Raw genomic sequence first — 17,765 nt, 5'->3', positions numbered from 1 at the left:
AATCTCAGGAGCAAATAGGCTCCAGAGCATGCCCACTCGGTCAGAACCTCCCTATGTTTTAAACCTATTTTAAAGGAAATTCATTTGCTCAGCTAGTAATAGCTAGTTGATAATCATGGGAGTCTTAGCCTTCGTAGGATAATGATATTTCTTCGAATTATCGTAAAATTGCTTGCTCTTACAGGCATCACTCGTTTAATGTGCTATATAGGTCACATCGTCGCACCAATATTCAGCCGTTTCATAGACGTCTCGTTTTTAACACAAACGTAGAAACTAAATCCCTGAGCCTATCGCTGATACTTCCTCGGCGAGAAACGCTTATTACAGAAAATTTAGACTAAACGAAGGTTCCACCGAGATTCGAACTCGGATCGCTGGATTCAGAGTCCAGAGTGCTAACCGTTACACCATGGAACCAGACACGAGCATGGGACGCGTAAATACATTTAGCAGTGTACTGACGTACTTCAGACACTTCCTACTTGCATTTTTTAACCTAATTGACACGATCGAGCATTATAAAACTTAATCTGGGCAATGTTTGCAGTTGCAGCCGATGACTGCATTTCCTGTGCGTCTATATGGGCGCGCTGAGTAGCAGTGTGTGGAAACGAAAGACAGGGACGGACGTAAAGCAATCAGAACGAACAAGAAAGCATGCAGAGCCTCTGGTAGCTCAGTTGGTAGAGCGGTGGACTGTAGTGGAGGATTCACAGTTATACATAGGTCGCTGGTTCAAATCCGGCCCAGAGGACTGTTTTTCTAATCTCAGGAGCAAATAGGCTCCAGAGCATGCCCACTCGGTCAGAACCTCCCTATGTTTTAAACCTATTTTAAAGGAAATTCATTTGCTCAGCTAGTAATAGCTAGTTGATAATCATGGGAGTCTTAGCCTTCGTAGGATAATGATATTTCTTCGAATTATCGTAAAATTGCTTGCTCTTACAGGCATCACTCGTTTAATGTGCTATATAGGTCACATCGTCGCACCAATATTCAGCCGTTTCATAGACGTCTCGTTTTTAACACAAACGTAGAAACTAAATCCCTGAGCCTATCGCTGATACTTCCTCGGCGAGAAACGCTTATTACAGAAAATTTAGACTAAACGAAGGTTCCACCGAGATTCGAACTCGGATCGCTGGATTCAGAGTCCAGAGTGCTAACCGTTACACCATGGAACCAGACACGAGCATGGGACGCGTAAATACATTTAGCAGTATACTGACGTACTTCAGACACTTCCTACTTGCATTTTTTAACCTAATTGACACGATCGAGCATTATAAAACTTAATCTGGGCAATGTTTGCAGTTGCAGCCGATGACTGCATTTCCTGTGCGTCTATATGGGCGCGCTGAGTAGCAGTGTGTGGAAACGAAAGACAGGGACGGACGTAAAGCAATCAGAACGAACAAGAAAGCATGCAGAGCCTCTGGTAGCTCAGTTGGTAGAGCGGTGGACTGTAGTGGAGGATTCACAGTTATCCATAGGTCGCTGGTTCAAATCCGGCCCAGAGGACTGTTTTTCTAATCTCAGGAGCAAATAGGCTCCAGAGCATGCCCACTCGGTCAGAACCTCCCTATGTTTTAAACCTATTTTAAAGGAAATTCATTTGCTCAGCTAGTAATAGCTAGTTGATAATCATGGGAGTCTTAGCCTTCGTAGGATAATGATATTTCTTCGAATTATCGTAAAATTGCTTGCTCTTACAGGCATCACTCGTTTAATGTGCTATATAGGTCACATCGTCGCACCAATATTCAGCCGTTTCATAGACGTCTCGTTTTTAACACAAACGTAGAAACTAAATCCCTGAGCCTATCGCTGATACTTCCTCGGCGAGAAACGCTTATTACAGAAAATTTAGACTAAACGAAGGTTCCACCGAGATTCGAACTCGGATCGCTGGATTCAGAGTCCAGAGTGCTAACCGTTACACCATGGAACCAGACACGAGCATGGGACGCGTAAATACATTTAGCAGTATACTGACGTACTTCAGACACTTCCTACTTGCATTTTTTAACCTAATTGACACGATCGAGCATTATAAAACTTAATCTGGGCAATGTTTGCAGTTGCAGCCGATGACTGCATTTCCTGTGCGTCTATATGGGCGCGCTGAGTAGCAGTGTGTGGAAACGAAAGACAGGGACGGACGTAAAGCAATCAGAACGAACAAGAAAGCATGCAGAGCCTCTGGTAGCTCAGTTGGTAGAGCGGTGGACTGTAGTGGAGGATTCACAGTTATCCATAGGTCGCTGGTTCAAATCCGGCCCAGAGGACTGTTTTTCTAATCTCAGGAGCAAATAGGCTCCAGAGCATGCCCACTCGGTCAGAACCTCCCTATGTTTTAAACCTATTTTAAAGGAAATTCATTTGCTCAGCTAGTAATAGCTAGTTGATAATCATGGGAGTCTTAGCCTTCGTAGGATAATGATATTTCTTCGAATTATCGTAAAATTGCTTGCTCTTACAGGCATCACTCGTTTAATGTGCTATATAGGTCACATCGTCGCACCAATATTCAGCCGTTTCATAGACGTCTCGTTTTTAACACAAACGTAGAAACTAAATCCCTGAGCCTATCGCTGATACTTCCTCGGCGAGAAACGCTTATTACAGAAAATTTAGACTAAACGAAGGTTCCACCGAGATTCGAACTCGGATCGCTGGATTCAGAGTCCAGAGTGCTAACCGTTACACCATGGAACCAGACACGAGCATGGGACGCGTAAATACATTTAGCAGTATACTGACGTACTTCAGACACTTCCTACTTGCATTTTTTAACCTAATTGACACGATCGAGCATTATAAAACTTAATCTGGGCAATGTTTGCAGTTGCAGCCGATGACTGCATTTCCTGTGCGTCTATATGGGCGCGCTGAGTAGCAGTGTGTGGAAACGAAAGACAGGGACGGACGTAAAGCAATCAGAACGAACAAGAAAGCATGCAGAGCCTCTGGTAGCTCAGTTGGTAGAGCGGTGGACTGTAGTGGAGGATTCACAGTTATCCATAGGTCGCTGGTTCAAATCCGGCCCAGAGGACTGTTTTTCTAATCTCAGGAGCAAATAGGCTCCAGAGCATGCCCACTCGGTCAGAACCTCCCTATGTTTTAAACCTATTTTAAAGGAAATTCATTTGCTCAGCTAGTAATAGCTAGTTGATAATCATGGGAGTCTTAGCCTTCGTAGGATAATGATATTTCTTCGAATTATCGTAAAATTGCTTGCTCTTACAGGCATCACTCGTTTAATGTGCTATATAGGTCACATCGTCGCACCAATATTCAGCCGTTTCATAGACGTCTCGTTTTTAACACAAACGTAGAAACTAAATCCCTGAGCCTATCGCTGATACTTCCTCGGCGAGAAACGCTTATTACAGAAAATTTAGACTAAACGAAGGTTCCACCGAGATTCGAACTCGGATCGCTGGATTCAGAGTCCAGAGTGCTAACCGTTACACCATGGAACCAGACACGAGCATGGGACGCGTAAATACATTTAGCAGTATACTGACGTACTTCAGACACTTCCTACTTGCATTTTTTAACCTAATTGACACGATCGAGCATTATAAAACTTAATCTGGGCAATGTTTGCAGTTGCAGCCGATGACTGCATTTCCTGTGCGTCTATATGGGCGCGCTGAGTAGCAGTGTGTGGAAACGAAAGACAGGGACGGACGTAAAGCAATCAGAACGAACAAGAAAGCATGCAGAGCCTCTGGTAGCTCAGTTGGTAGAGCGGTGGACTGTAGTGGAGGATTCACAGTTATCCATAGGTCGCTGGTTCAAATCCGGCCCAGAGGACTGTTTTTCTAATCTCAGGAGCAAATAGGCTCCAGAGCATGCCCACTCGGTCAGAACCTCCCTATGTTTTAAACCTATTTTAAAGGAAATTCATTTGCTCAGCTAGTAATAGCTAGTTGATAATCATGGGAGTCTTAGCCTTCGTAGGATAATGATATTTCTTCGAATTATCGTAAAATTGCTTGCTCTTACAGGCATCACTCGTTTAATGTGCTATATAGGTCACATCGTCGCACCAATATTCAGCCGTTTCATAGACGTCTCGTTTTTAACACAAACGTAGAAACTAAATCCCTGAGCCTATCGCTGATACTTCCTCGGCGAGAAACGCTTATTACAGAAAATTTAGACTAAACGAAGGTTCCACCGAGATTCGAACTCGGATCGCTGGATTCAGAGTCCAGAGTGCTAACCGTTACACCATGGAACCAGACACGAGCATGGGACGCGTAAATACATTTAGCAGTATACTGACGTACTTCAGACACTTCCTACTTGCATTTTTTAACCTAATTGACACGATCGAGCATTATAAAACTTAATCTGGGCAATGTTTGCAGTTGCAGCCGATGACTGCATTTCCTGTGCGTCTATATGGGCGCGCTGAGTAGCAGTGTGTGGAAACGAAAGACAGGGACGGACGTAAAGCAATCAGAACGAACAAGAAAGCATGCAGAGCCTCTGGTAGCTCAGTTGGTAGAGCGGTGGACTGTAGTGGAGGATTCACAGTTATCCATAGGTCGCTGGTTCAAATCCGGCCCAGAGGACTGTTTTTCTAATCTCAGGAGCAAATAGGCTCCAGAGCATGCCCACTCGGTCAGAACCTCCCTATGTTTTAAACCTATTTTAAAGGAAATTCATTTGCTCAGCTAGTAATAGCTAGTTGATAATCATGGGAGTCTTAGCCTTCGTAGGATAATGATATTTCTTCGAATTATCGTAAAATTGCTTGCTCTTACAGGCATCACTCGTTTAATGTGCTATATAGGTCACATCGTCGCACCAATATTCAGCCGTTTCATAGACGTCTCGTTTTTAACACAAACGTAGAAACTAAATCCCTGAGCCTATCGCTGATACTTCCTCGGCGAGAAACGCTTATTACAGAAAATTTAGACTAAACGAAGGTTCCACCGAGATTCGAACTCGGATCGCTGGATTCAGAGTCCAGAGTGCTAACCGTTACACCATGGAACCAGACACGAGCATGGGACGCGTAAATACATTTAGCAGTATACTGACGTACTTCAGACACTTCCTACTTGCATTTTTTAACCTAATTGACACGATCGAGCATTATAAAACTTAATCTGGGCAATGTTTGCAGTTGCAGCCGATGACTGCATTTCCTGTGCGTCTATATGGGCGCGCTGAGTAGCAGTGTGTGGAAACGAAAGACAGGGACGGACGTAAAGCAATCAGAACGAACAAGAAAGCATGCAGAGCCTCTGGTAGCTCAGTTGGTAGAGCGGTGGACTGTAGTGGAGGATTCACAGTTATCCATAGGTCGCTGGTTCAAATCCGGCCCAGAGGACTGTTTTTCTAATCTCAGGAGCAAATAGGCTCCAGAGCATGCCCACTCGGTCAGAACCTCCCTATGTTTTAAACCTATTTTAAAGGAAATTCATTTGCTCAGCTAGTAATAGCTAGTTGATAATCATGGGAGTCTTAGCCTTCGTAGGATAATGATATTTCTTCGAATTATCGTAAAATTGCTTGCTCTTACAGGCATCACTCGTTTAATGTGCTATATAGGTCACATCGTCGCACCAATATTCAGCCGTTTCATAGACGTCTCGTTTTTAACACAAACGTAGAAACTAAATCCCTGAGCCTATCGCTGATACTTCCTCGGCGAGAAACGCTTATTACAGAAAATTTAGACTAAACGAAGGTTCCACCGAGATTCGAACTCGGATCGCTGGATTCAGAGTCCAGAGTGCTAACCGTTACACCATGGAACCAGACACGAGCATGGGACGCGTAAATACATTTAGCAGTATACTGACGTACTTCAGACACTTCCTACTTGCATTTTTTAACCTAATTGACACGATCGAGCATTATAAAACTTAATCTGGGCAATGTTTGCAGTTGCAGCCGATGACTGCATTTCCTGTGCGTCTATATGGGTGCGCTGAGTAGCAGTGTGTGGAAACGAAAGACAGGGACGGACGTAAAGCAATCAGAACGAACAAGAAAGCATGCAGAGCCTCTGGTAGCTCAGTTGGTAGAGCGGTGGACTGTAGTGGAGGATTCACAGTTATCCATAGGTCGCTGGTTCAAATCCGGCCCAGAGGACTGTTTTTCTAATCTCAGGAGCAAATAGGCTCCAGAGCATGCCCACTCGGTCAGAACCTCCCTATGTTTTAAACCTATTTTAAAGGAAATTCATTTGCTCAGCTAGTAATAGCTAGTTGATAATCATGGGAGTCTTAGCCTTCGTAGGATAATGATATTTCTTCGAATTATCGTAAAATTGCTTGCTCTTACAGGCATCACTCGTTTAATGTGCTATATAGGTCACATCGTCGCACCAATATTCAGCCGTTTCATAGACGTCTCGTTTTTAACACAAACGTAGAAACTAAATCCCTGAGCCTATCGCTGATACTTCCTCGGCGAGAAACGCTTATTACAGAAAATTTAGACTAAACGAAGGTTCCACCGAGATTCGAACTCGGATCGCTGGATTCAGAGTCCAGAGTGCTAACCGTTACACCATGGAACCAGACACGAGCATGGGACGCGTAAATACATTTAGCAGTATACTGACGTACTTCAGACACTTCCTACTTGCATTTTTTAACCTAATTGACACGATCGAGCATTATAAAACTTAATCTGGGCAATGTTTGCAGTTGCAGCCGATGACTGCATTTCCTGTGCGTCTATATGGGCGCGCTGAGTAGCAGTGTGTGGAAACGAAAGACAGGGACGGACGTAAAGCAATCAGAACGAACAAGAAAGCATGCAGAGCCTCTGGTAGCTCAGTTGGTAGAGCGGTGGACTGTAGTGGAGGATTCACAGTTATCCATAGGTCGCTGGTTCAAATCCGGCCCAGAGGACTGTTTTTCTAATCTCAGGAGCAAATAGGCTCCAGAGCATGCCCACTCGGTCAGAACCTCCCTATGTTTTAAACCTATTTTAAAGGAAATTCATTTGCTCAGCTAGTAATAGCTAGTTGATAATCATGGGAGTCTTAGCCTTCGTAGGATAATGATATTTCTTCGAATTATCGTAAAATTGCTTGCTCTTACAGGCATCACTCGTTTAATGTGCTATATAGGTCACATCGTCGCACCAATATTCAGCCGTTTCATAGACGTCTCGTTTTTAACACAAACGTAGAAACTAAATCCCTGAGCCTATCGCTGATACTTCCTCGGCGAGAAACGCTTATTACAGAAAATTTAGACTAAACGAAGGTTCCACCGAGATTCGAACTCGGATCGCTGGATTCAGAGTCCAGAGTGCTAACCGTTACACCATGGAACCAGACACGAGCATGGGACGCGTAAATACATTTAGCAGTATACTGACGTACTTCAGACACTTCCTACTTGCATTTTTTAACCTAATTGACACGATCGAGCATTATAAAACTTAATCTGGGCAATGTTTGCAGTTGCAGCCGATGACTGCATTTCCTGTGCGTCTATATGGGCGCGCTGAGTAGCAGTGTGTGGAAACGAAAGACAGGGACGGACGTAAAGCAATCAGAACGAACAAGAAAGCATGCAGAGCCTCTGGTAGCTCAGTTGGTAGAGCGGTGGACTGTAGTGGAGGATTCACAGTTATCCATAGGTCGCTGGTTCAAATCCGGCCCAGAGGACTGTTTTTCTAATCTCAGGAGCAAATAGGCTCCAGAGCATGCCCACTCGGTCAGAACCTCCCTATGTTTTAAACCTATTTTAAAGGAAATTCATTTGCTCAGCTAGTAATAGCTAGTTGATAATCATGGGAGTCTTAGCCTTCGTAGGATAATGATATTTCTTCGAATTATCGTAAAATTGCTTGCTCTTACAGGCATCACTCGTTTAATGTGCTATATAGGTCACATCGTCGCACCAATATTCAGCCGTTTCATAGACGTCTCGTTTTTAACACAAACGTAGAAACTAAATCCCTGAGCCTATCGCTGATACTTCCTCGGCGAGAAACGCTTATTACAGAAAATTTAGACTAAACGAAGGTTCCACCGAGATTCGAACTCGGATCGCTGGATTCAGAGTCCAGAGTGCTAACCGTTACACCATGGAACCAGACACGAGCATGGGACGCGTAAATACATTTAGCAGTATACTGACGTACTTCAGACACTTCCTACTTGCATTTTTTAACCTAATTGACACGATCGAGCATTATAAAACTTAATCTGGGCAATGTTTGCAGTTGCAGCCGATGACTGCATTTCCTGTGCGTCTATATGGGCGCGCTGAGTAGCAGTGTGTGGAAACGAAAGACAGGGACGGACGTAAAGCAATCAGAACGAACAAGAAAGCATGCAGAGCCTCTGGTAGCTCAGTTGGTAGAGCGGTGGACTGTAGTGGAGGATTCACAGTTATCCATAGGTCGCTGGTTCAAATCCGGCCCAGAGGACTGTTTTTCTAATCTCAGGAGCAAATAGGCTCCAGAGCATGCCCACTCGGTCAGAACCTCCCTATGTTTTAAACCTATTTTAAAGGAAATTCATTTGCTCAGCTAGTAATAGCTAGTTGATAATCATGGGAGTCTTAGCCTTCGTAGGATAATGATATTTCTTCGAATTATCGTAAAATTGCTTGCTCTTACAGGCATCACTCGTTTAATGTGCTATATAGGTCACATCGTCGCACCAATATTCAGCCGTTTCATAGACGTCTCGTTTTTAACACAAACGTAGAAACTAAATCCCTGAGCCTATCGCTGATACTTCCTCGGCGAGAAACGCTTATTACAGAAAATTTAGACTAAACGAAGGTTCCACCGAGATTCGAACTCGGATCGCTGGATTCAGAGTCCAGAGTGCTAACCGTTACACCATGGAACCAGACACGAGCATGGGACGCGTAAATACATTTAGCAGTATACTGACGTACTTCAGACACTTCCTACTTGCATTTTTTAACCTAATTGACACGATCGAGCATTATAAAACTTAATCTGGGCAATGTTTGCAGTTGCAGCCGATGACTGCATTTCCTGTGCGTCTATATGGGCGCGCTGAGTAGCAGTGTGTGGAAACGAAAGACAGGGACGGACGTAAAGCAATCAGAACGAACAAGAAAGCATGCAGAGCCTCTGGTAGCTCAGTTGGTAGAGCGGTGGACTGTAGTGGAGGATTCACAGTTATCCATAGGTCGCTGGTTCAAATCCGGCCCAGAGGACTGTTTTTCTAATCTCAGGAGCAAATAGGCTCCAGAGCATGCCCACTCGGTCAGAACCTCCCTATGTTTTAAACCTATTTTAAAGGAAATTCATTTGCTCAGCTAGTAATAGCTAGTTGATAATCATGGGAGTCTTAGCCTTCGTAGGATAATGATATTTCTTCGAATTATCGTAAAATTGCTTGCTCTTACAGGCATCACTCGTTTAATGTGCTATATAGGTCACATCGTCGCACCAATATTCAGCCGTTTCATAGACGTCTCGTTTTTAACACAAACGTAGAAACTAAATCCCTGAGCCTATCGCTGATACTTCCTCGGCGAGAAACGCTTATTACAGAAAATTTAGACTAAACGAAGGTTCCACCGAGATTCGAACTCGGATCGCTGGATTCAGAGTCCAGAGTGCTAACCGTTACACCATGGAACCAGACACGAGCATGGGACGCGTAAATACATTTAGCAGTATACTGACGTACTTCAGACACTTCCTACTTGCATTTTTTAACCTAATTGACACGATCGAGCATTATAAAACTTAATCTGGGCAATGTTTGCAGTTGCAGCCGATGACTGCATTTCCTGTGCGTCTATATGGGCGCGCTGAGTAGCAGTGTGTGGAAACGAAAGACAGGGACGGACGTAAAGCAATCAGAACGAACAAGAAAGCATGCAGAGCCTCTGGTAGCTCAGTTGGTAGAGCGGTGGACTGTAGTGGAGGATTCACAGTTATCCATAGGTCGCTGGTTCAAATCCGGCCCGGAGGACTGTTTTTCTAATCTCAGGAGCAAATAGGCTCCAGAGCATGCCCACTCGGTCAGAACCTCCCTATGTTTTAAACCTATTTTAAAGGAAATTCATTTGCTCAGCTAGTAATAGCTAGTTGATAATCATGGGAGTCTTAGCCTTCGTAGGATAATGATATTTCTTCGAATTATCGTAAAATTGCTTGCTCTTACAGGCATCACTCGTTTAATGTGCTATATAGGTCACATCGTCGCACCAATATTCAGCCGTTTCATAGACGTCTCGTTTTTAACACAAACGTAGAAACTAAATCCCTGAGCCTATCGCTGATACTTCCTCGGCGAGAAACGCTTATTACAGAAAATTTAGACTAAACGAAGGTTCCACCGCGATTCGAACTCGGATCGCTGGATTCAGAGTCCAGAGTGCTAACCGTTACACCATGGAACCAGACACGAGCATGGGACGCGTAAATACATTTAGCAGTATACTGACGTACTTCAGACACTTCCTACTTGCATTTTTTAACCTAATTGACACGATCGAGCATTATAAAACTTAATCTGGGCAATGTTTGCAGTTGCAGCCGATGACTGCATTTCCTGTGCGTCTATATGGGCGCGCTGAGTAGCAGTGTGTGGAAACGAAAGACAGGGACGGACGTAAAGCAATCAGAACGAACAAGAAAGCATGCAGAGCCTCTGGTAGCTCAGTTGGTAGAGCGGTGGACTGTAGTGGAGGATTCACAGTTATCCATAGGTCGCTGGTTCAAATCCGGCCCAGAGGACTGTTTTTCTAATCTCAGGAGCAAATAGGCTCCAGAGCATGCCCACTCGGTCAGAACCTCCCTATGTTTTAAACCTATTTTAAAGGAAATTCATTTGCTCAGCTAGTAATAGCTAGTTGATAATCATGGGAGTCTTAGCCTTCGTAGGATAATGATATTTCTTCGAATTATCGTAAAATTGCTTGCTCTTACAGGCATCACTCGTTTAATGTGCTATATAGGTCACATCGTCGCACCAATATTCAGCCGTTTCATAGACGTCTCGTTTTTAACACAAACGTAGAAACTAAATCCCTGAGCCTATCGCTGATACTTCCTCGGCGAGAAACGCTTATTACAGAAAATTTAGACTAAACGAAGGTTCCACCGAGATTCGAACTCGGATCGCTGGATTCAGAGTCCAGAGTGCTAACCGTTACACCATGGAACCAGACACGAGCATGGGACGCGTAAATACATTTAGCAGTATACTGACGTACTTCAGACACTTCCTACTTGCATTTTTTAACCTAATTGACACGATCGAGCATTATAAAACTTAATCTGGGCAATGTTTGCAGTTGCAGCCGATGACTGCATTTCCTGTGCGTCTATATGGGCGCGCTGAGTAGCAGTGTGTGGAAACGAAAGACAGGGACGGACGTAAAGCAATCAGAACGAACAAGAAAGCATGCAGAGCCTCTGGTAGCTCAGTTGGTAGAGCGGTGGACTGTAGTGGAGGATTCACAGTTATCCATAGGTCGCTGGTTCAAATCCGGCCCAGAGGACTGTTTTTCTAATCTCAGGAGCAAATAGGCTCCAGAGCATGCCCACTCGGTCAGAACCTCCCTATGTTTTAAACCTATTTTAAAGGAAATTCATTTGCTCAGCTAGTAATAGCTAGTTGATAATCATGGGAGTCTTAGCCTTCGTAGGATAATGATATTTCTTCGAATTATCGTAAAATTGCTTGCTCTTACAGGCATCACTCGTTTAATGTGCTATATAGGTCACATCGTCGCACCAATATTCAGCCGTTTCATAGACGTCTCGTTTTTAACACAAACGTAGAAACTAAATCCCTGAGCCTATCGCTGATACTTCCTCGGCGAGAAACGCTTATTACAGAAAATTTAGACTAAACGAAGGTTCCACCGAGATTCGAACTCGGATCGCTGGATTCAGAGTCCAGAGTGCTAACCGTTACACCATGGAACCAGACACGAGCATGGGACGCGTAAATACATTTAGCAGTATACTGACGTACTTCAGACACTTCCTACTTGCATTTTTTAACCTAATTGACACGATCGAGCATTATAAAACTTAATCTGGGCAATGTTTGCAGTTGCAGCCGATGACTGCATTTCCTGTGCGTCTATATGGGCGCGCTGAGTAGCAGTGTGTGGAAACGAAAGACAGGGACGGACGTAAAGCAATCAGAACGAACAAGAAAGCATGCAGAGCCTCTGGTAGCTCAGTTGGTAGAGCGGTGGACTGTAGTGGAGGATTCACAGTTATCCATAGGTCGCTGGTTCAAATCCGGCCCAGAGGACTGTTTTTCTAATCTCAGGAGCAAATAGGCTCCAGAGCATGCCCACTCGGTCAGAACCTCCCTATGTTTTAAACCTATTTTAAAGGAAATTCATTTGCTCAGCTAGTAATAGCTAGTTGATAATCATGGGAGTCTTAGCCTTCGTAGGATAATGATATTTCTTCGAATTATCGTAAAATTGCTTGCTCTTACAGGCATCACTCGTTTAATGTGCTATATAGGTCACATCGTCGCACCAATATTCAGCCGTTTCATAGACGTCTCGTTTTTAACACAAACGTAGAAACTAAATCCCTGAGCCTATCGCTGATACTTCCTCGGCGAGAAACGCTTATTACAGAAAATTTAGACTAAACGAAGGTTCCACCGAGATTCGAACTCGGATCGCTGGATTCAGAGTCCAGAGTGCTAACCGTTACACCATGGAACCAGACACGAGCATGGGACGCGTAAATACATTTAGCAGTATACTGACGTACTTCAGACACTTCCTACTTGCATTTTTTAACCTAATTGACACGATCGAGCATTATAAAACTTAATCTGGGCAATGTTTGCAGTTGCAGCCGATGACTGCATTTCCTGTGCGTCTATATGGGCGCGCTGAGTAGCAGTGTGTGGAAACGAAAGACAGGGACGGACGTAAAGCAATCAGAACGAACAAGAAAGCATGCAGAGCCTCTGGTAGCTCAGTTGGTAGAGCGGTGGACTGTAGTGGAGGATTCACAGTTATCCATAGGTCGCTGGTTCAAATCCGGCCCAGAGGACTGTTTTTCTAATCTCAGGAGCAAATAGGCTCCAGAGCATGCCCACTCGGTCAGAACCTCCCTATGTTTTAAACCTATTTTAAAGGAAATTCATTTGCTCAGCTAGTAATAGCTAGTTGATAATCATGGGAGTCTTAGCCTTCGTAGGATAATGATATTTCTTCGAATTATCGTAAAATTGCTTGCTCTTACAGGCATCACTCGTTTAATGTGCTATATAGGTCACATCGTCGCACCAATATTCAGCCGTTTCATAGACGTCTCGTTTTTAACACAAACGTAGAAACTAAATCCCTGAGCCTATCGCTGATACTTCCTCGGCGAGAAACGCTTATTACAGAAAATTTAGACTAAACGAAGGTTCCACCGAGATTCGAACTCGGATCGCTGGATTCAGAGTCCAGAGTGCTAACCGTTACACCATGGAACCAGACACGAGCATGGGACGCGTAAATACATTTAGCAGTATACTGACGTACTTCAGACACTTCCTACTTGCATTTTTTAACCTAATTGACACGATCGAGCATTATAAAACTTAATCTGGGCAATGTTTGCAGTTGCAGCCGATGACTGCATTTCCTGTGCGTCTATATGGGCGCGCTGAGTAGCAGTGTGTGGAAACGAAAGACAGGGACGGACGTAAAGCAATCAGAACGAACAAGAAAGCATGCAGAGCCTCTGGTAGCTCAGTTGGTAGAGCGGTGGACTGTAGTGGAGGATTCACAGTTATCCATAGGTCGCTGGTTCAAATCCGGCCCAGAGGACTGTTTTTCTAATCTCAGGAGCAAATAGGCTCCAGAGCATGCCCACTCGGTCAGAACCTCCCTATGTTTTAAACCTATTTTAAAGGAAATTCATTTGCTCAGCTAGTAATAGCTAGTTGATAATCATGGGAGTCTTAGCCTTCGTAGGATAATGATATTTCTTCGAATTATCGTAAAATTGCTTGCTCTTACAGGCATCACTCGTTTAATGTGCTATATAGGTCACATCGTCGCACCAATATTCAGCCGTTTCATAGACGTCTCGTTTTTAACACAAACGTAGAAACTAAATCCCTGAGCCTATCGCTGATACTTCCTCGGCGAGAAACGCTTATTACAGAAAATTTAGACTAAACGAAGGTTCCACCGAGATTCGAACTCGGATCGCTGGATTCAGAGTCCAGAGTGCTAACCGTTACACCATGGAACCAGACACGAGCATGGGACGCGTAAATACATTTAGCAGTATACTGACGTACTTCAGACACTTCCTACTTGCATTTTTTAACCTAATTGACACGATCGAGCATTATAAAACTTAATCTGGGCAATGTTTGCAGTTGCAGCCGATGACTGCATTTCCTGTGCGTCTATATGGGCGCGCTGAGTAGCAGTGTGTGGAAACGAAAGACAGGGACGGACGTAAAGCAATCAGAACGAACAAGAAAGCATGCAGAGCCTCTGGTAGCTCAGTTGGTAGAGCGGTGGACTGTAGTGGAGGATTCACAGTTATCCATAGGTCGCTGGTTCAAATCCGGCCCAGAGGACTGTTTTTCTAATCTCAGGAGCAAATAGGCTCCAGAGCATGCCCACTCGGTCAGAACCTCCCTATGTTTTAAACCTATTTTAAAGGAAATTCATTTGCTCAGCTAGTAATAGCTAGTTGATAATCATGGGAGTCTTAGCCTTCGTAGGATAATGATATTTCTTCGAATTATCGTAAAATTGCTTGCTCTTACAGGCATCACTCGTTTAATGTGCTATATAGGTCACATCGTCGCACCAATATTCAGCCGTTTCATAGACGTCTCGTTTTTAACACAAACGTAGAAACTAAATCCCTGAGCCTATCGCTGATACTTCCTCGGCGAGAAACGCTTATTACAGAAAATTTAGACTAAACGAAGGTTCCACCGAGATTCGAACTCGGATCGCTGGATTCAGAGTCCAGAGTGCTAACCGTTACACCATGGAACCAGACACGAGCATGGGACGCGTAAATACATTTAGCAGTATACTGACGTACTTCAGACACTTCCTACTTGCATTTTTTAACCTAATTGACACGATCGAGCATTATAAAACTTAATCTGGGCAATGTTTGCAGTTGCAGCCGATGGCTGCATTTCCTGTGCGTCTATATGGGCGCGCTGAGTAGCAGTGTGTGGAAACGAAAGACAGGGACGGACGTAAAGCAATCAGAACGAACAAGAAAGCATGCAGAGCCTCTGGTAGCTCAGTTGGTAGAGCGGTGGACTGTAGTGGAGGATTCACAGTTATCCATAGGTCGCTGGTTCAAATCCGGCCCAGAGGACTGTTTTTCTAATCTCAGGAGCAAATAGGCTCCAGAGCATGCCCACTCGGTCAGAACCTCCCTATGTTTTAAACCTATTTTAAAGGAAATTCATTTGCTCAGCTAGTAATAGCTAGTTGATAATCATGGGAGTCTTAGCCTTCGTAGGATAATGATATTTCTTCGAATTATCGTAAAATTGCTTGCTCTTACAGGCATCACTCGTTTAATGTGCTATATAGGTCACATCGTCGCACCAATATTCAGCCGTTTCATAGACGTCTCGTTTTTAACACAAACGTAGAAACTAAATCCCTGAGCCTATCGCTGATACTTCCTCGGCGAGAAACGCTTATTACAGAAAATTTAGACTAAACGAAGGTTCCACCGAGATTCGAACTCGGATCGCTGGATTCAGAGTCCAGAGTGCTAACCGTTACACCATGGAACCAGACACGAGCATGGGACGCGTAAATACATTTAGCAGTATACTGACGTACTTCAGACACTTCCTACTTGCATTTTTTAACCTAATTGACACGATCGAGCATTATAAAACTTAATCTGGGCAATGTTTGCAGTTGCAGCCGATGACTGCATTTCCTGTGCGTCTATATGGGCGCGCTGAGTAGCAGTGTGTGGAAACGAAAGACAGGGACGGACGTAAAGCAATCAGAACGAACAAGAAAGCATGCAGAGCCTCTGGTAGCTCAGTTGGTAGAGCGGTGGACTGTAGTGGAGGATTCACAGTTATCCATAGGTCGCTGGTTCAAATCCGGCCCAGAGGACTGTTTTTCTAATCTCAGGAGCAAATAGGCTCCAGAGCATGCCCACTCGGTCAGAACCTCCCTATGTTTTAAACCTATTTTAAAGGAAATTCATTTGCTCAGCTAGTAATAGCTAGTTGATAATCATGGGAGTCTTAGCCTTCGTAGGATAATGATATTTCTTCGAATTATCGTAAAATTGCTTGCTCTTACAGGCATCACTCGTTTAATGTGCTATATAGGTCACATCGTCGCACCAATATTCAGCCGTTTCATAGACGTCTCGTTTTTAACACAAACGTAGAAACTAAATCCCTGAGCCTATCGCTGATACTTCCTCGGCGAGAAACGCTTATTACAGAAAATTTAGACTAAACGAAGGTTCCACCGAGATTCGAACTCGGATCGCTGGATTCAGAGTCCAGAGTGCTAACCGTTACACCATGGAACCAGACACGAGCATGGGACGCGTAAATACATTTAGCAGTATACTGACGTACTTCAGACACTTCCTACTTGCATTTTTTAACCTAATTGACACGATCGAGCATTATAAAACTTAATCTGGGCAATGTTTGCAGTTGCAGCCGATGACTGCATTTCCTGTGCGTCTATATGGGCGCGCTGAGTAGCAGTGTGTGGAAACGAAAGACAGGGACGGACGTAAAGCAATCAGAACGAACAAGAAAGCATGCAGAGCCTCTGGTAGCTCAGTTGGTAGAGCGGTGGACTGTAGTGGAGGATTCACAGTTATCCATAGGTCGCTGGTTCAAATCCGGCCCAGAGGACTGTTTTTCTAATCTCAGGAGCAAATAGGCTCCAGAGCATGCCCACTCGGTCAGAACCTCCCTATGTTTTAAACCTATTTTAAAGGAAATTCATTTGCTCAGCTAGTAATAGCTAGTTGATAATCATGGGAGTCTTAGCCTTCGTAGGATAATGATATTTCTTCGAATTATCGTAAAATTGCTTGCTCTTACAGGCATCACTCGTTTAATGTGCTATATAGGTCACATCGTCGCACCAATATTCAGCTGTTTCATAGACGTCTCGTTTTTAACACAAACGTAGAAACTAAATCCCTGAGCCTATCGCTGATACTTCCTCGGCGAGAAACGCTTATTACAGAAAATTTAGACTAAACGAAGGTTCCACCGAGATTTGAACCCGGATCGCTGGATTCAGAGTCCAGAGTGCTAACCGTTACACCATGGAACCAGACACGAGCATGGGACGCGTAAATACATTTAGCAGTATACTGACGTACTTCAGACACTTCCTACTTGCATTTTTTAACCTAATTGACACGATCGAGCATTATAAAACTTAATCTGGGCAATGTTTGCAGTTGCAGCCGATGACTGCATTTCCTGTGCGTCTATATGGGCGCGCTGAGTAGCAGTGTGTGGAAACGAAAGACAGGGACGGACGTAAAGCAATCAGAACGAACAAGAAAGCATGCAGAGCCTCTGGTAGCTCAGTTGGTAGAGCGGTGGACTGTAGTGGAGGATTCACAGTTATCCATAGGTCGCTGGTTCAAATCCGGCCCAGAGGACTGTTTTTCTAATCTCAGGAGCAAATAGGCTCCAGAGCATGCCCACTCGGTCAGAACCTCCCTATGTTTTAAACCTATTTTAAAGGAAATTCATTTGCTCAGCTAGTAATAGCTAGTTGATAATCATGGGAGTC

General features: G+C 44.1%; 46 non-coding genes across 46 annotated transcripts; 23 read left to right on the top strand and 23 right to left on the bottom strand.

The window, feature by feature from the left end:
- Positions 1–348: 348 nt before the first annotated feature.
- On the bottom strand, positions 349–420 carry Trnaq-cug. Its single transcript has one exon. It is a non-coding gene; the product is annotated as a tRNA-Gln (tRNA).
- A 248-nt stretch (positions 421–668) lies between these two features.
- Positions 669–757, top strand: Trnay-gua. Its single transcript is given in 2 exon segments — positions 669–705; positions 722–757. It is a non-coding gene; the product is annotated as a tRNA-Tyr (tRNA).
- A 358-nt stretch (positions 758–1,115) lies between these two features.
- Positions 1,116–1,187, bottom strand: Trnaq-cug. Its single transcript has one exon. It is a non-coding gene; the product is annotated as a tRNA-Gln (tRNA).
- A 248-nt stretch (positions 1,188–1,435) lies between these two features.
- On the top strand, positions 1,436–1,524 carry Trnay-gua. The gene is given in 2 exon segments: positions 1,436–1,472; positions 1,489–1,524. It is a non-coding gene; the product is annotated as a tRNA-Tyr (tRNA).
- A 358-nt stretch (positions 1,525–1,882) lies between these two features.
- On the bottom strand, positions 1,883–1,954 carry Trnaq-cug. Its single transcript has one exon. It is a non-coding gene; the product is annotated as a tRNA-Gln (tRNA).
- Positions 1,955–2,202: 248 nt separating this feature from the next.
- Positions 2,203–2,291, top strand: Trnay-gua. The gene is given in 2 exon segments: positions 2,203–2,239; positions 2,256–2,291. It is a non-coding gene; the product is annotated as a tRNA-Tyr (tRNA).
- A 358-nt stretch (positions 2,292–2,649) lies between these two features.
- Positions 2,650–2,721, bottom strand: Trnaq-cug. Its single transcript has one exon. It is a non-coding gene; the product is annotated as a tRNA-Gln (tRNA).
- Positions 2,722–2,969: 248 nt separating this feature from the next.
- Trnay-gua lies at positions 2,970–3,058 on the top strand. The gene is given in 2 exon segments: positions 2,970–3,006; positions 3,023–3,058. It is a non-coding gene; the product is annotated as a tRNA-Tyr (tRNA).
- A 358-nt stretch (positions 3,059–3,416) lies between these two features.
- Trnaq-cug lies at positions 3,417–3,488 on the bottom strand. Its single transcript has one exon. It is a non-coding gene; the product is annotated as a tRNA-Gln (tRNA).
- A 248-nt stretch (positions 3,489–3,736) lies between these two features.
- Positions 3,737–3,825, top strand: Trnay-gua. Its single transcript is given in 2 exon segments — positions 3,737–3,773; positions 3,790–3,825. It is a non-coding gene; the product is annotated as a tRNA-Tyr (tRNA).
- A 358-nt stretch (positions 3,826–4,183) lies between these two features.
- Trnaq-cug lies at positions 4,184–4,255 on the bottom strand. Its single transcript has one exon. It is a non-coding gene; the product is annotated as a tRNA-Gln (tRNA).
- A 248-nt stretch (positions 4,256–4,503) lies between these two features.
- On the top strand, positions 4,504–4,592 carry Trnay-gua. Its single transcript is given in 2 exon segments — positions 4,504–4,540; positions 4,557–4,592. It is a non-coding gene; the product is annotated as a tRNA-Tyr (tRNA).
- Positions 4,593–4,950: 358 nt separating this feature from the next.
- Positions 4,951–5,022, bottom strand: Trnaq-cug. The gene has a single exon. It is a non-coding gene; the product is annotated as a tRNA-Gln (tRNA).
- Positions 5,023–5,270: 248 nt separating this feature from the next.
- Positions 5,271–5,359, top strand: Trnay-gua. Its single transcript is given in 2 exon segments — positions 5,271–5,307; positions 5,324–5,359. It is a non-coding gene; the product is annotated as a tRNA-Tyr (tRNA).
- Positions 5,360–5,717: 358 nt separating this feature from the next.
- Positions 5,718–5,789, bottom strand: Trnaq-cug. The gene has a single exon. It is a non-coding gene; the product is annotated as a tRNA-Gln (tRNA).
- A 248-nt stretch (positions 5,790–6,037) lies between these two features.
- On the top strand, positions 6,038–6,126 carry Trnay-gua. Its single transcript is given in 2 exon segments — positions 6,038–6,074; positions 6,091–6,126. It is a non-coding gene; the product is annotated as a tRNA-Tyr (tRNA).
- Positions 6,127–6,484: 358 nt separating this feature from the next.
- On the bottom strand, positions 6,485–6,556 carry Trnaq-cug. Its single transcript has one exon. It is a non-coding gene; the product is annotated as a tRNA-Gln (tRNA).
- Positions 6,557–6,804: 248 nt separating this feature from the next.
- Trnay-gua lies at positions 6,805–6,893 on the top strand. The gene is given in 2 exon segments: positions 6,805–6,841; positions 6,858–6,893. It is a non-coding gene; the product is annotated as a tRNA-Tyr (tRNA).
- Positions 6,894–7,251: 358 nt separating this feature from the next.
- Trnaq-cug lies at positions 7,252–7,323 on the bottom strand. Its single transcript has one exon. It is a non-coding gene; the product is annotated as a tRNA-Gln (tRNA).
- Positions 7,324–7,571: 248 nt separating this feature from the next.
- Trnay-gua lies at positions 7,572–7,660 on the top strand. The gene is given in 2 exon segments: positions 7,572–7,608; positions 7,625–7,660. It is a non-coding gene; the product is annotated as a tRNA-Tyr (tRNA).
- A 358-nt stretch (positions 7,661–8,018) lies between these two features.
- Trnaq-cug lies at positions 8,019–8,090 on the bottom strand. The gene has a single exon. It is a non-coding gene; the product is annotated as a tRNA-Gln (tRNA).
- Positions 8,091–8,338: 248 nt separating this feature from the next.
- Trnay-gua lies at positions 8,339–8,427 on the top strand. The gene is given in 2 exon segments: positions 8,339–8,375; positions 8,392–8,427. It is a non-coding gene; the product is annotated as a tRNA-Tyr (tRNA).
- A 358-nt stretch (positions 8,428–8,785) lies between these two features.
- Trnaq-cug lies at positions 8,786–8,857 on the bottom strand. The gene has a single exon. It is a non-coding gene; the product is annotated as a tRNA-Gln (tRNA).
- A 248-nt stretch (positions 8,858–9,105) lies between these two features.
- Trnay-gua lies at positions 9,106–9,194 on the top strand. Its single transcript is given in 2 exon segments — positions 9,106–9,142; positions 9,159–9,194. It is a non-coding gene; the product is annotated as a tRNA-Tyr (tRNA).
- A 358-nt stretch (positions 9,195–9,552) lies between these two features.
- Trnaq-cug lies at positions 9,553–9,624 on the bottom strand. The gene has a single exon. It is a non-coding gene; the product is annotated as a tRNA-Gln (tRNA).
- A 248-nt stretch (positions 9,625–9,872) lies between these two features.
- Positions 9,873–9,961, top strand: Trnay-gua. Its single transcript is given in 2 exon segments — positions 9,873–9,909; positions 9,926–9,961. It is a non-coding gene; the product is annotated as a tRNA-Tyr (tRNA).
- Positions 9,962–10,319: 358 nt separating this feature from the next.
- On the bottom strand, positions 10,320–10,391 carry Trnaq-cug. Its single transcript has one exon. It is a non-coding gene; the product is annotated as a tRNA-Gln (tRNA).
- Positions 10,392–10,639: 248 nt separating this feature from the next.
- Trnay-gua lies at positions 10,640–10,728 on the top strand. The gene is given in 2 exon segments: positions 10,640–10,676; positions 10,693–10,728. It is a non-coding gene; the product is annotated as a tRNA-Tyr (tRNA).
- Positions 10,729–11,086: 358 nt separating this feature from the next.
- Positions 11,087–11,158, bottom strand: Trnaq-cug. The gene has a single exon. It is a non-coding gene; the product is annotated as a tRNA-Gln (tRNA).
- Positions 11,159–11,406: 248 nt separating this feature from the next.
- On the top strand, positions 11,407–11,495 carry Trnay-gua. The gene is given in 2 exon segments: positions 11,407–11,443; positions 11,460–11,495. It is a non-coding gene; the product is annotated as a tRNA-Tyr (tRNA).
- Positions 11,496–11,853: 358 nt separating this feature from the next.
- Trnaq-cug lies at positions 11,854–11,925 on the bottom strand. Its single transcript has one exon. It is a non-coding gene; the product is annotated as a tRNA-Gln (tRNA).
- A 248-nt stretch (positions 11,926–12,173) lies between these two features.
- Positions 12,174–12,262, top strand: Trnay-gua. Its single transcript is given in 2 exon segments — positions 12,174–12,210; positions 12,227–12,262. It is a non-coding gene; the product is annotated as a tRNA-Tyr (tRNA).
- Positions 12,263–12,620: 358 nt separating this feature from the next.
- On the bottom strand, positions 12,621–12,692 carry Trnaq-cug. The gene has a single exon. It is a non-coding gene; the product is annotated as a tRNA-Gln (tRNA).
- A 248-nt stretch (positions 12,693–12,940) lies between these two features.
- On the top strand, positions 12,941–13,029 carry Trnay-gua. The gene is given in 2 exon segments: positions 12,941–12,977; positions 12,994–13,029. It is a non-coding gene; the product is annotated as a tRNA-Tyr (tRNA).
- Positions 13,030–13,387: 358 nt separating this feature from the next.
- On the bottom strand, positions 13,388–13,459 carry Trnaq-cug. Its single transcript has one exon. It is a non-coding gene; the product is annotated as a tRNA-Gln (tRNA).
- Positions 13,460–13,707: 248 nt separating this feature from the next.
- On the top strand, positions 13,708–13,796 carry Trnay-gua. The gene is given in 2 exon segments: positions 13,708–13,744; positions 13,761–13,796. It is a non-coding gene; the product is annotated as a tRNA-Tyr (tRNA).
- Positions 13,797–14,154: 358 nt separating this feature from the next.
- Positions 14,155–14,226, bottom strand: Trnaq-cug. Its single transcript has one exon. It is a non-coding gene; the product is annotated as a tRNA-Gln (tRNA).
- Positions 14,227–14,474: 248 nt separating this feature from the next.
- Positions 14,475–14,563, top strand: Trnay-gua. The gene is given in 2 exon segments: positions 14,475–14,511; positions 14,528–14,563. It is a non-coding gene; the product is annotated as a tRNA-Tyr (tRNA).
- Positions 14,564–14,921: 358 nt separating this feature from the next.
- On the bottom strand, positions 14,922–14,993 carry Trnaq-cug. Its single transcript has one exon. It is a non-coding gene; the product is annotated as a tRNA-Gln (tRNA).
- A 248-nt stretch (positions 14,994–15,241) lies between these two features.
- On the top strand, positions 15,242–15,330 carry Trnay-gua. The gene is given in 2 exon segments: positions 15,242–15,278; positions 15,295–15,330. It is a non-coding gene; the product is annotated as a tRNA-Tyr (tRNA).
- A 358-nt stretch (positions 15,331–15,688) lies between these two features.
- On the bottom strand, positions 15,689–15,760 carry Trnaq-cug. The gene has a single exon. It is a non-coding gene; the product is annotated as a tRNA-Gln (tRNA).
- A 248-nt stretch (positions 15,761–16,008) lies between these two features.
- Positions 16,009–16,097, top strand: Trnay-gua. Its single transcript is given in 2 exon segments — positions 16,009–16,045; positions 16,062–16,097. It is a non-coding gene; the product is annotated as a tRNA-Tyr (tRNA).
- A 358-nt stretch (positions 16,098–16,455) lies between these two features.
- Trnaq-cug lies at positions 16,456–16,527 on the bottom strand. The gene has a single exon. It is a non-coding gene; the product is annotated as a tRNA-Gln (tRNA).
- A 248-nt stretch (positions 16,528–16,775) lies between these two features.
- On the top strand, positions 16,776–16,864 carry Trnay-gua. Its single transcript is given in 2 exon segments — positions 16,776–16,812; positions 16,829–16,864. It is a non-coding gene; the product is annotated as a tRNA-Tyr (tRNA).
- Positions 16,865–17,222: 358 nt separating this feature from the next.
- Positions 17,223–17,294, bottom strand: Trnaq-cug. The gene has a single exon. It is a non-coding gene; the product is annotated as a tRNA-Gln (tRNA).
- Positions 17,295–17,542: 248 nt separating this feature from the next.
- On the top strand, positions 17,543–17,631 carry Trnay-gua. The gene is given in 2 exon segments: positions 17,543–17,579; positions 17,596–17,631. It is a non-coding gene; the product is annotated as a tRNA-Tyr (tRNA).
- Positions 17,632–17,765: the final 134 nt, after the last annotated feature.

This window comes from Schistocerca americana, chromosome 2 (assembly GCF_021461395.2).
Source record: "Schistocerca americana isolate TAMUIC-IGC-003095 chromosome 2, iqSchAmer2.1, whole genome shotgun sequence".
Lineage (NCBI taxonomy): Eukaryota > Metazoa > Arthropoda > Insecta > Orthoptera > Acrididae > Schistocerca > Schistocerca americana.
The sequence above is the reverse complement of the archived record's forward strand: the minus strand, read 5'-3'. Positions and strand labels throughout refer to the sequence as shown.